Source organism: Tupaia chinensis, unplaced genomic scaffold (assembly GCF_000334495.1).
Source record: "Tupaia chinensis unplaced genomic scaffold, TupChi_1.0 Scaffold142468_1, whole genome shotgun sequence".
In the NCBI taxonomy this organism is placed as follows: Eukaryota; Metazoa; Chordata; class Mammalia; order Scandentia; family Tupaiidae; genus Tupaia; species Tupaia belangeri.
This window is the reverse complement of record NW_006202317.1, coordinates 1,054,085-1,064,749: the sequence shown is the minus strand read 5'-3', so window position 1 is coordinate 1,064,749 and position 10,665 is coordinate 1,054,085.

Below are 10,665 nucleotides of genomic sequence, written 5' to 3'. Positions count from 1 at the left end.
TCATGACAAATACTGTAAATGGTATTGTGGGCAACCCAAGAGATACACCCTTAAGCAGGATTTGGGAACTAGGTTGCTCATATATTTGAGAAATTCACAGATAGCTTTTCTGCTGTGGAGGCATGGAGATGAGTAACCCAGAGTATGTAGGAGTTTGCATGGGTGCATGTAACAAACAGTGAACCCACGTGGAAGCCAAAGTGATTAAAGACCAAGGGTTGTGGTTACCTTTATGACAGCCACAATGGCAGCTGTAGATTACAACATCACCTGGCTCACTATCAAGGCCATATGGGAAAACCAACCTTTAGCATGTTGATGCTTTCTGATTAGATAGTCAATAAAGCTTGTTGAAATAATTGCTGGTACACTGCTGTAATTACACAGAATCACTATCTTATCGCTGATTCTGGTATTGCTTTGAGTGAGGTAAGGTTTTGGTATTTAAGTCTCTAACTCTTCGTTTAAGCTTTGGGACCCCAATTAACCTCATTCAATTATGATATTAGAAGTTAGATTAAGGCAATTTATTACTAGGTAATCAAAAGTTACTAACATACACCAGTGATAAATTAATAAAATGTGACATTGACTATGCTCTGGGAAACACTGAGGGATGCCTGAAATTACTAGCTTTAGTAGATAAAAATATTGTAAACTCTGCTGAAAAAAAGCTACTTATATTAGGTACAATACCTTTTATTTCTCTTCCCACTTTCTTCCTGGCCCAAGAACACTAGAGATTATATGATAGAGTCTGGATACTGCTCCTTTATATAACTCTTTAGGATAAGTTAACTTAACATATCTAGCTTATGTTTTCCTCATCTATAAGATTCAATAGATGAGGAAATTAACTTTTAGTGTTTTATAAAAGGACTTCTGTGCTTTAGGGCACATGTACTCACTGGAGAGAGACAGAGAGAACAAGGAGAGTGAGAAATCATCCCCAAATGGGATGGCCACACCTCAATCCCTTCTCTCTTCTCCCAATTCTTCTCTTGGGATTTTGGGCACACACACACACACACAAATACACACACGTGTTCCCAGAGTGTTTTTCAAGCTACCTTCTCTGGGAGTAGAACCATGGAGTCAGCCATGTGGGACCCAGTGTCTTAACCAGCAAGTCACCTGCTAGTTCCCTTCTAATATTTCCGTAAAAAGGAATTAGGAAAATAACTGTGATCAGCATAGTATAAAGACCATAGATTATTTGTGTGAAATTTCTATTGGATGGTTGGAAAAGTCATGACACATTTTTGCATAGAAAAACACAGAAAAATGTGTTATGACTTTCCTGATGACCTAATATTTCTGCTTCTGTTTCAAACTCCACTTTAGGAATGACTCAGTCTTTATCAATGTTATTTAAGATCTAGAAATAGAAAAAATCAGAACACACAGACTGTTAGTGCTATAATGAGTGAGAGAAAGAGAGCGTATCTGGAATTCAGTGAATTCTATGGCTTTAGCAATTATTTGTTTATTGTTGGAAGTGATTGCTTTGGCCAGAATATCTTAAATTACAAAAGTGTCACTAAGACCTTGCTATGAATTGAATTGTATCCCTCCCAAAAAATATTTTGAAGTTTTAATCCCCAGTACCTCAAAATGTGACCTTATTTAAAAATAAGGATTTTAGATGTAATTAGTTAAGATAAATTTATATTGGAGTAAGATGGGTTCCTAATTCAGTTTGATTGACATCCTTCAAAGATGATCAGACACAGGGAAAAAATCACCATGTGACAATGAAGTCAGAGATTAGAGCAATGCCACTCAAACCAAAGAACACCAAAAATTGTTGGTAAAACCCCAGCAACTAGAGAGGCAAGGAAGCATTAATCTTGCATTGCATGTTTCAGAGGGAGTGTAACTCTGCCAACACCTTGATTTTAGACTTCTAGCCTCCAGAAATGTGGAAGGATAAATGTCTGTTTGTTAAAGCAGTTTATGATATTTGTTACTTCAGCCCCAGGAAACTGGTACAGACCTAAACATTAGGTAAATATGGTAGAAACTAGTGAGAAGTACCTTTCCACACTCTGCGTGGCCTTGCAAAATCACTCACGGAGACATGATTCCCCACTGTTTAAGGAGGTGGCGATTAGAACTGTTAAATATATCATAGAACAAAGACCAAAGCACATTGGATAGTTTTCTATTGTTCATCTAAATTTTTTTTCTCTATCATTAAACCAAGTAGATGATGTCTTCAAGCATTTTCTTTATTGCTTTTCAACTCTGTCAGTCCAAATGATGATTTTGGCAAATTCAAATATTTGATTACTTTACCCTATAAAACAATGGCTTGGGACCAGGAGTTGGCATAATGGGTACATTGCTGAACTCCCATGTAGTCAACCTCGGTTTAAGTCCCGGACCCAGTGACTTAAACTCATGCCAGGAGCTTGTGCATGTGTACCCAAGATCCCAAGAGGAGAATGGAGAAGAAGGGATTGCGGTGTGGCCATGCCCCTGGGGGGCGGGATTTCTTACTTTCTGTCTCTCTGTCTCTCTGGCGAGCACTCGTGCCCTATAGCAAAAACCTCTCCAAAAATAAAATAAAATGAAATAATGAAGAAAACAATGGCTTAATTGCTCTAAATTCAGAACTTTTATAGTGGATAAAAATTAATGGCACTGTTAATCAAAATGAACAATAAATTTACTCTTTATGAAAGTAAGATATTATCTTTCTTTTTTTGTTTTGGAGATGTTTTTTCGCTATAGGGCATGTGCGCTCGCCAGACAGACAGAGAGACATAGAGAGAAAGTGAGAAATCACGGGCGGGATTTCTTACTTTCTGTCTCTCTGTCTCTCTGGCGAGCACTCGTGCCCTATAGCAAAAACCTCTCCAAAAATAAAATAAAATGAAATAATGAAGAAAACAATGGCTTAATTGCTCTAAATTCAGAACTTTTATAGTGGATAAAAATTAATGGCACTGTTAATCAAAATGAACAATAAATTTACTCTTTATGAAAGTAAGATATTATCTTTCTTTTTTTGTTTTGGAGATGTTTTTTCGCTATAGGGCATGTGCGCTCGCCAGACAGACAGAGAGACATAGAGAGAAAGTGAGAAATCACCCCCCAGGGGGGATGGTCACGCCGCAATCCCTTCTCCTCCATTCTCCTCTCGGGATCTTGGGCATGCATGCACATGCACCGGCATGAGTTTTAAGCCACCGGGTCCAGGACGTGAACCGCGGTCGACTACGTGGGAGTCTAGTGACATAGCCATTACGCTAACTGCTGGTTCCCAAGATATTATCTTAATAAAGATATGCAGTTCTATAGATCCCCTTCCTTTATAATTCTTCACCACTAGCAGTCACTAGCAGAAAAGCTTGCAAATGCAAAGCAATACGGACTGTTTTAGTTAAAAAAGTTCATTAACTTTTAACATGCATTGCTACATATGCATGTTATTTAAGTCAGAACATATGGAAGATAAGCAACCTGGAGATAAATATTAAAACGTATTTCTAATTAATTGAAGATATTTCTGTTAATACCTAAGATCAGTCTTATACCACTTACAATGATAACCAGAGTGCATTTTTGATGTTCTTCATGGAAGGTTGTTCTTCAGATAAGTGCACTTTGGGGAAGGTATGATAGTGCCCAAATTGCTGAATTATTAAAGGCTTAATATAGTTTCCATAGGAAAGACTCTGGGGGGTATTCCTGGTAAGATAATTTGAGAAGATAATCAAGCCGTGAAGACTGGCAGCAGCCAAGAAGGAAATCAGATGTAAAATGGGAACCACAGGAATCTGAATTATTTAAGTATGGTCGCTTTATTTACAAATGGACTGAGTGAAATGTCTCATTAAATAAAAAGTAATTTTCCAAAGGAAAGATTAAATATCCACAACACAGAGAATAAGAATAAAGATAACAAATGCCAAACATTCAGCTACAACAAACTGTGAAATTAGTTTTCCTCTGCCTAATGGAGAACAAACGATGGCTTTCCATGTTTATTACTTATCAAGCACATTCCTCAGGGAATAATTTTTCCCCACAAAAAACTTTGAGTGACCGTTTTGTATTAGGTTTACTTCACCAGAAAGGCAGAATTAAACGTCCATGCTTTTAATTCAATAATAATGTGTGGTCTTTTACAAATACACATGATAAAGTAGACTTCAGTAGTATTTTCTAGGGCAATGCCCTAGTAGACTCTGTAAACTGGAGTTTCTCTGCAAGTTTTTGTTACCAGAACACATCAATGTCAAGTTTTGTAAACTTTTTTCACAATTCAACATTTCTGTGGTAGCTAAACCTGTGGTCAGTGGGCTCTCCTCATTGAATATGGTCTAGATTAATTCCAGTGTTGTTAAATTGCATGAGGAGTTCCATAGAGCACAAGCTATACACTATTCATGGACGGCTGGGTCATGGATTGGTGTGTAGCAGGAAAGAAATTTTTAAAAAAATCGTTCTGTATTTTGGATAGTGCAAAGAACTATTATACCAGGAATAGCATTATGCTTGGAGCCATAAAGACCTTGGTTGAAATGCTCACGTTCCTTATACCATGAGATTATGAAAATATTACTTAAATTCAAAAAGTGCCTATGGTAGTATAATTTTACACAGGGTTTCACTGTCATGATTCTCCTTCAGTCTTCCAGTCAAGCTTCAGGCATGAGCCATTATGTCCCCAGCTCTTTTTGAGAAAGAGTCTCTCCGTAGGTTGCCCAGACAGACCTCAAATTCATGATCCTTCTGTTTCAGCCTCCTGAGCTGCTGGGATTACAGGCACACATCATCAGCCTGACCTTTTGGTCAGACAGAGAATCTAACCCAGGCTCCCATGTGGTTCCAGTCTGCAGAACATAGTATCTTGGCAATGTTGGGCCTGGAAAGGTGAATTCTTCTCAGATGGTCACTGACAACCTTAAATTAAAAACCTGGACTGTAAGTAACCACAGTAAGTAATTCACAGTGCTCTATGGTATCCAACTAATTTCACGTTCTGTATTTTCATTCCCATGGAAGAAGACACCATCACCTTACCCAGAATGGCCAAATATAGATTTTTAAGAAATACAACATGATTTTGAATGGAATTCTAACATAGAACATTTTAACTCTAAAGTTAAATTTTCTGGATGTAAACCGAGAGACTACAACACACTAAATATGTATGTATATATGTTTAACATTCAAAAAACTTTTTATCAGCCTAATGAATTCACCACTACCAGGTCTTCTTAAAGTTCACCTAATCTATTTTTCTTTCTAATCCAGCTCTAAGCACTAATGACATTGTTTCTTGTGCTTCATTTTATTACTGCACATGAAAACCTGGATGTGAATCAAATCTATCCACCTTGATTAGAGCCTAACAATATTGCCCACAATTCCTTTATTCCACATGTATTTCTAGGTATTTTTGAACCTACAACCCACTGTTCACCTCTGTGGTTATGTGTTCTATGACGTTCCTTACTTGTAATGTGTCTATACACATCTGAAATGAACTGGTGGAGGCATTAATAGGACTAGGTCTATTAAAGTTCACTTGAGAAGTACAAAGTATAGGTGAAGAAATACGAAACAATTGCCTGAAGCCCAATATGAGGAAAAGCACACAAACATAGCTTTGACTCGTATTTAGAGATGAGGTTATCTGACAGTCTGTAAAATGGGAAGGCAGCCTCCACCAGAGAACTTATCAACTGTGACTCTTAGTCCTGGACTGCTAATCAAGTTAAATTTAGAAACACAAAACTTGAACCAGCAGGTGGCATGGTGGTTAAAGCATTAGATCCCACATAGCCAAATCTGCAATTCAAGTCCCAGACCCAGCAGCTTGAAAAATACACTGGACACATGTGTATGCATGCCCCAAATCCTGAGAGAATAGGGGAAAGGACTGAGGCATGGCCATCCACTTAGAAGAGTGATTTTATTCCCTTCTCTCTCTCTCTCTCTGTCTCTCTCCAGCAAGTACATATGCCTTTTGGCAGAAATCTAAACAAATATAAACTTAAAAACCTGGGGACCAGCAGATGGCAAAATGGTGGCATTTCTAGACTACCACATGGTTGACCATGGTTCAAGTCCTGGACCTGGCAGCTTGAAACTCACACTGGGTGCATATGTGTGTGTGCTGAAAATCCTAAGAATGGAGAACAAGGGACTATAGCATGGCTATGTCCCCTGGGTGTGGGGGTGGTTTCATACTTTCTGTCTCTCCAGAGAGCACATGAGCTTTATAGCAAAAATCTCTCAAAAACAAAACAAAACAAAACACAACTGAAGAAAAAGTACAATAGACTTATATAACTTAAAGACACCTGTTAGGAGAAAATCAAGAACGTGGTAAGGTTAATTTTTTTTTCTTACATATTTTATTCTTTGCCTTAGTAATAAGTATCATTACCTAATAAGAGTGTATGAAAAGAGACTTTTCAGAAAAAGATACAAATGACTAAATGTTTCTTCAAAGGATTAAACATAAGAACCTTGTTTGACATTGCTCATAATCTGTCTGTAGAAGACAGAAATTTTTATCCTGTTGGTAGGCTAAATGGAGCATATATGTCCCTCCAAAATTCACTACCCCTTACTGTGATGGAATCCTGGCCCTCAGTGTAATGGCAGTAGGAAGTAGGACCTTCAGGGGGTGATTCGATCATGGATGAAGCCACAGTGAATGGTGTCAGTGTCCCACCATATGAGGACACAGAAAGAGATGGTCATCAGGCCCAGCAGGTAGTAAAGTAGTTAAGGTGCTGGACTTCCACATGTTCGACCATAGTTTGAGTCCTAGACCTAGTAGCTTGCAGTCACCCTGGGCATGTGTGCGTGCATGCCCAAAATCCCAGGAAGAGATTGAAGGAAAAAGGATTTGAGCATGGTCAACCCCCCTGGGGGTTTCTCACTTTCCCCCTTTCTGTCTCTTTCTGGTGAGCACACATGTCCTATGGCAGAAACCTTAAAAAAATTAAAAAGAAAGAAAAGGAACAAAGAAAAAGAGAGTCACTTAGAAGCACCTAGAATCTGCTTGTCTGACTTTTGGGCTCCTCAGCCTTCAGAACTGTTAAGTAATAAATATTCTTAAACCACCCAGTCTATGATATCTTTGTTACATAAGCCTAAACTCACTATGACAGTAGGGCTACAAATTGGCACAACCATTTAAAAGAAAAGAATATAACAGTATCTATCAGATTTAGAAACACACATACTCTATGCTATAGAAACATCACTGTTGAGAATTTACCATAAAATAACCTTGCAAAACTTTGACAAAATATATACTTGAGAGCCAGTGTCTTTGCTTGCAGTATGAGAAGAAATTCCATGATTTAAATATTCATCAAGGTGAGACTAGGAAAATTATGAAACATCATAAAAAATGTTTGATATCCTGTACCATCCCATTCCCGAAAAGTGTGTGTGTGTGTGTGTGTGTGTGTGTGTCTTCTGTAGAAGAATTGAGAGCTCCATTAGAAAACGGATACATTTGAATTGGAATAATTTGGGGAGTATTTGACATAAGGAATTCTTAAGGAATGAGCAGAGTTCAGGGAAATAAGAAATAGAGTATACCTTGTAGAGTTCTTACGTTCCCTAGGCCTGATAGGAGTCAGCAGACAGCAGTTACCAGAACTTAGATACTAAAAGACTTGCGGAGAGTTCTGTCTTCGGAGAGAATTTACGAACAAGCACTGCTTGCTTCAGGCGAGAGAATAGGGAGGGAATTATAAAAATAAATCTTCAGCCTTCACTCGTCTCCCTTCATTTAACTTCCTTTTGGAGCTTCCAATTGTTCTAGTCCTACTGGAAGCCAGAGGCCATGAAGTCTGAGAGCATACTTTTGGAGCAGAGAAAAGGTATGGAGAGACATGAAGATATTCAACAAAGCTTGTGTGCACATATACACATGCATACACATATGTACACACAGTCTCACACATGCAAGAAAGAGGGTGATATCTCCCTATCTTCATTATATTTATTTAAATATTAACTTTGGTTATCTAGTTAAATAAGATTTGAAATAAATTTTGTGGTTTTTTTTACTCTTTTCTGTGTAGTTATTTTTTCCAGTAATGGTACTTTCTTTATAAAAACAAAATAAGGTTGCTGGTAGTCCACAACAGAAAGATAGAGAAAAGAAGACATAATCCAAAGCTGGGAACAGGTTTACTTCAACCCCTTTTAAGCCCACTTGACTGTCAGTAGTTCATGCAGTCTCTAGCACTTTGTAGCAAAAGAAACCAAACAAAGAAAAAGCTTAGAGTTAAGAAGCACATTGTGAAAAACCTCCCCAAATGCTGCAGAAGCAGACGAGATGAGAATTAAAGACTCAAAGGCTATTTCTACTTAACCTCCAAGCGTGAGTCAGAATACAGACTACACCAAAACTTTGTTTTCTCCAAAAGGCTCCATATGATTCACTATCATGATTTTCAGAAAGGTCATGGATTCCAGGACAAAACAAGGCTAGAAATCAGGTCAAAGAAAAATAATTGCATTTCTATTAACAATAGTTAATATGACTTGCATCTAAATAAAGGCTGACATGAATTTCTGATTTGTGTTCCCGGAATTGTTTTCATTGGTGTATATACAATGACAAATAGGTATGTGAAGTGTTTAAATCGCAGCTGCAATATCTACTTACAGCACAACCTTGAAAGTCTCTCGTACTTCTATATACCAGTTATCCACGAGCTTGGAAAACAGCATAAATTTAAAAAGTCAAATAAAATAAAAGCACTGTAGGAGGTGAGGCCTTTGATCTTTTTCATGTGCTATAAGTAAATTTTAACTTGGTTTTATTTACCATAGTGTTAACGATAGCTTAGTGACCTGAGACTTGGTCCCTAGCCTTTGTAGGTTTCTTTTTGCATTGCATGATCATGGGTGATCAGAATCACAGAAGAGGACAGCAAGGTGTTAACAGGTATGGGAAAATTGCTTTTGCTTTCTTTATTTCTTTTTCTTTTCTTTTTTTTCTTTCTTTTTTTTTTTTTTTTAAGGATTATGCCATAGGTCACCTGTTCTCACTGGAGAGAGACAGAGATAGATAGTGAGAGGCAAAGTGAGAAATCACCCCCAGAGGAATGGAAACACCTCTATCCCTTCTCCTCCATCTCCTCTTAAGATTTTTGGAATGCACAAGCATGCACCTGACATGACTTTCAGACCATCAGTTTCAGGACTCAAAACACAATTGTCCATGTGGTAGTCCAGTGTCTTAACCACAACACCATCCGCTGGCCCATGGGAAAGTTTTCTTGAAAAATAGATTAGTAGATTATCAAGGAGGCTGCAGGCTTTTATCTTGGTTAAGCAACCAGCAGACTCTGGAACTAGACAGAATGGCATTGAATCCCTGCTCTGATGCGTATTATTAGCTTGCATCTTTGGACTAGTTAGTTAGCATCTCCATGCCACCATATCTTCCTCTATATAATAACAATGGTATCTACTAAAAACGTTGAAAGGATCAATGGAGTTAATATATATGAAATAATCAGAACACATGATGGTAAGCACCATATGAGTATTTGTTATTATTAAATATGTACAGAATGGGAGTAATCATGTTCTGAGTGGGGAAAACCGCATATATGAGAGACCCAGGAAAGAGGACTGGTGTCTTGAAGACCTGAAAGAAGGTTATAGAAAGACCAGTTATATGGAAAATAAGGACGGTTAGTTCAGGGAAGACCATTTTAGATCATGTAAACATTTTGAACGTTGCTCAAAATGGCAGAGGCAAGGCAGTAAAAGCTTTATCAAAGAAGTAAAAAGTAATCAGAGTTGAATTGTGAGAAGTTCATTTTTACCAAAACTGTAGAGACTGTTGAGACAAAGTCAAAAGGGATTTGAAGAGCCTCACTGGGGCATTTTTGTGATAAGCTAGGCTAGACATAATTATAGGTTGGACTAAGATATGCTCTATGAGGTGGGCATGAACAGGTGGTTCTTACTCAGATCTCTAAACTTAACTCAATTGGTTTCTTGCTATTGGTAGTTCATGGAGGCTTTAGGGGCTAACTTGTTTGTTTACTTTGTCCCTCCAGTCCTTGGCAGATGCCTGCCTTCCTTGGCTTCTGGGTTCATCATTCATATCTGTGCTTCCATCATCACACACGTCTGAATCTGATACTCCTATTTCCCTTTTTAAAGAAACTTTATCTTGATAATCCAGGATAATCTTCTCTCAGGACCCTTAATAATATCTGCAAAATCTTTGCTACCATGCAAGATAACATATCAGTGATATCAGGGATTAAGACATGGTCATTTCAAGGGGAGAGAGTATTATACCTAGTGCAGGAGGGATCTGCATTACAACAGAACTCCCCACAATCATCCTGAAAAACATCCCCTGTTATCAATACCAGAGTATTACAACACTATACATTCTTGAAAATATTTGTTAGTAAAACAAATGAACTTAAAGAACTCTACCTCCTTAACTTGCATTAAATCCTACTGCTGTGGTTCTGCCTTTGTTTAATCATGCATTCACCTATGCTTTGCTGTGTTCCTAAATCAAATTTTCCTTTTATATCCCACTTACGTGATCTGTGTCCCTGTACTGACCATCCCACACCTCCATGTTAAGCCCTTTCTAACAATATCCAATGCCCATGAAATTGGGATCCTCTGTTTCTCTAG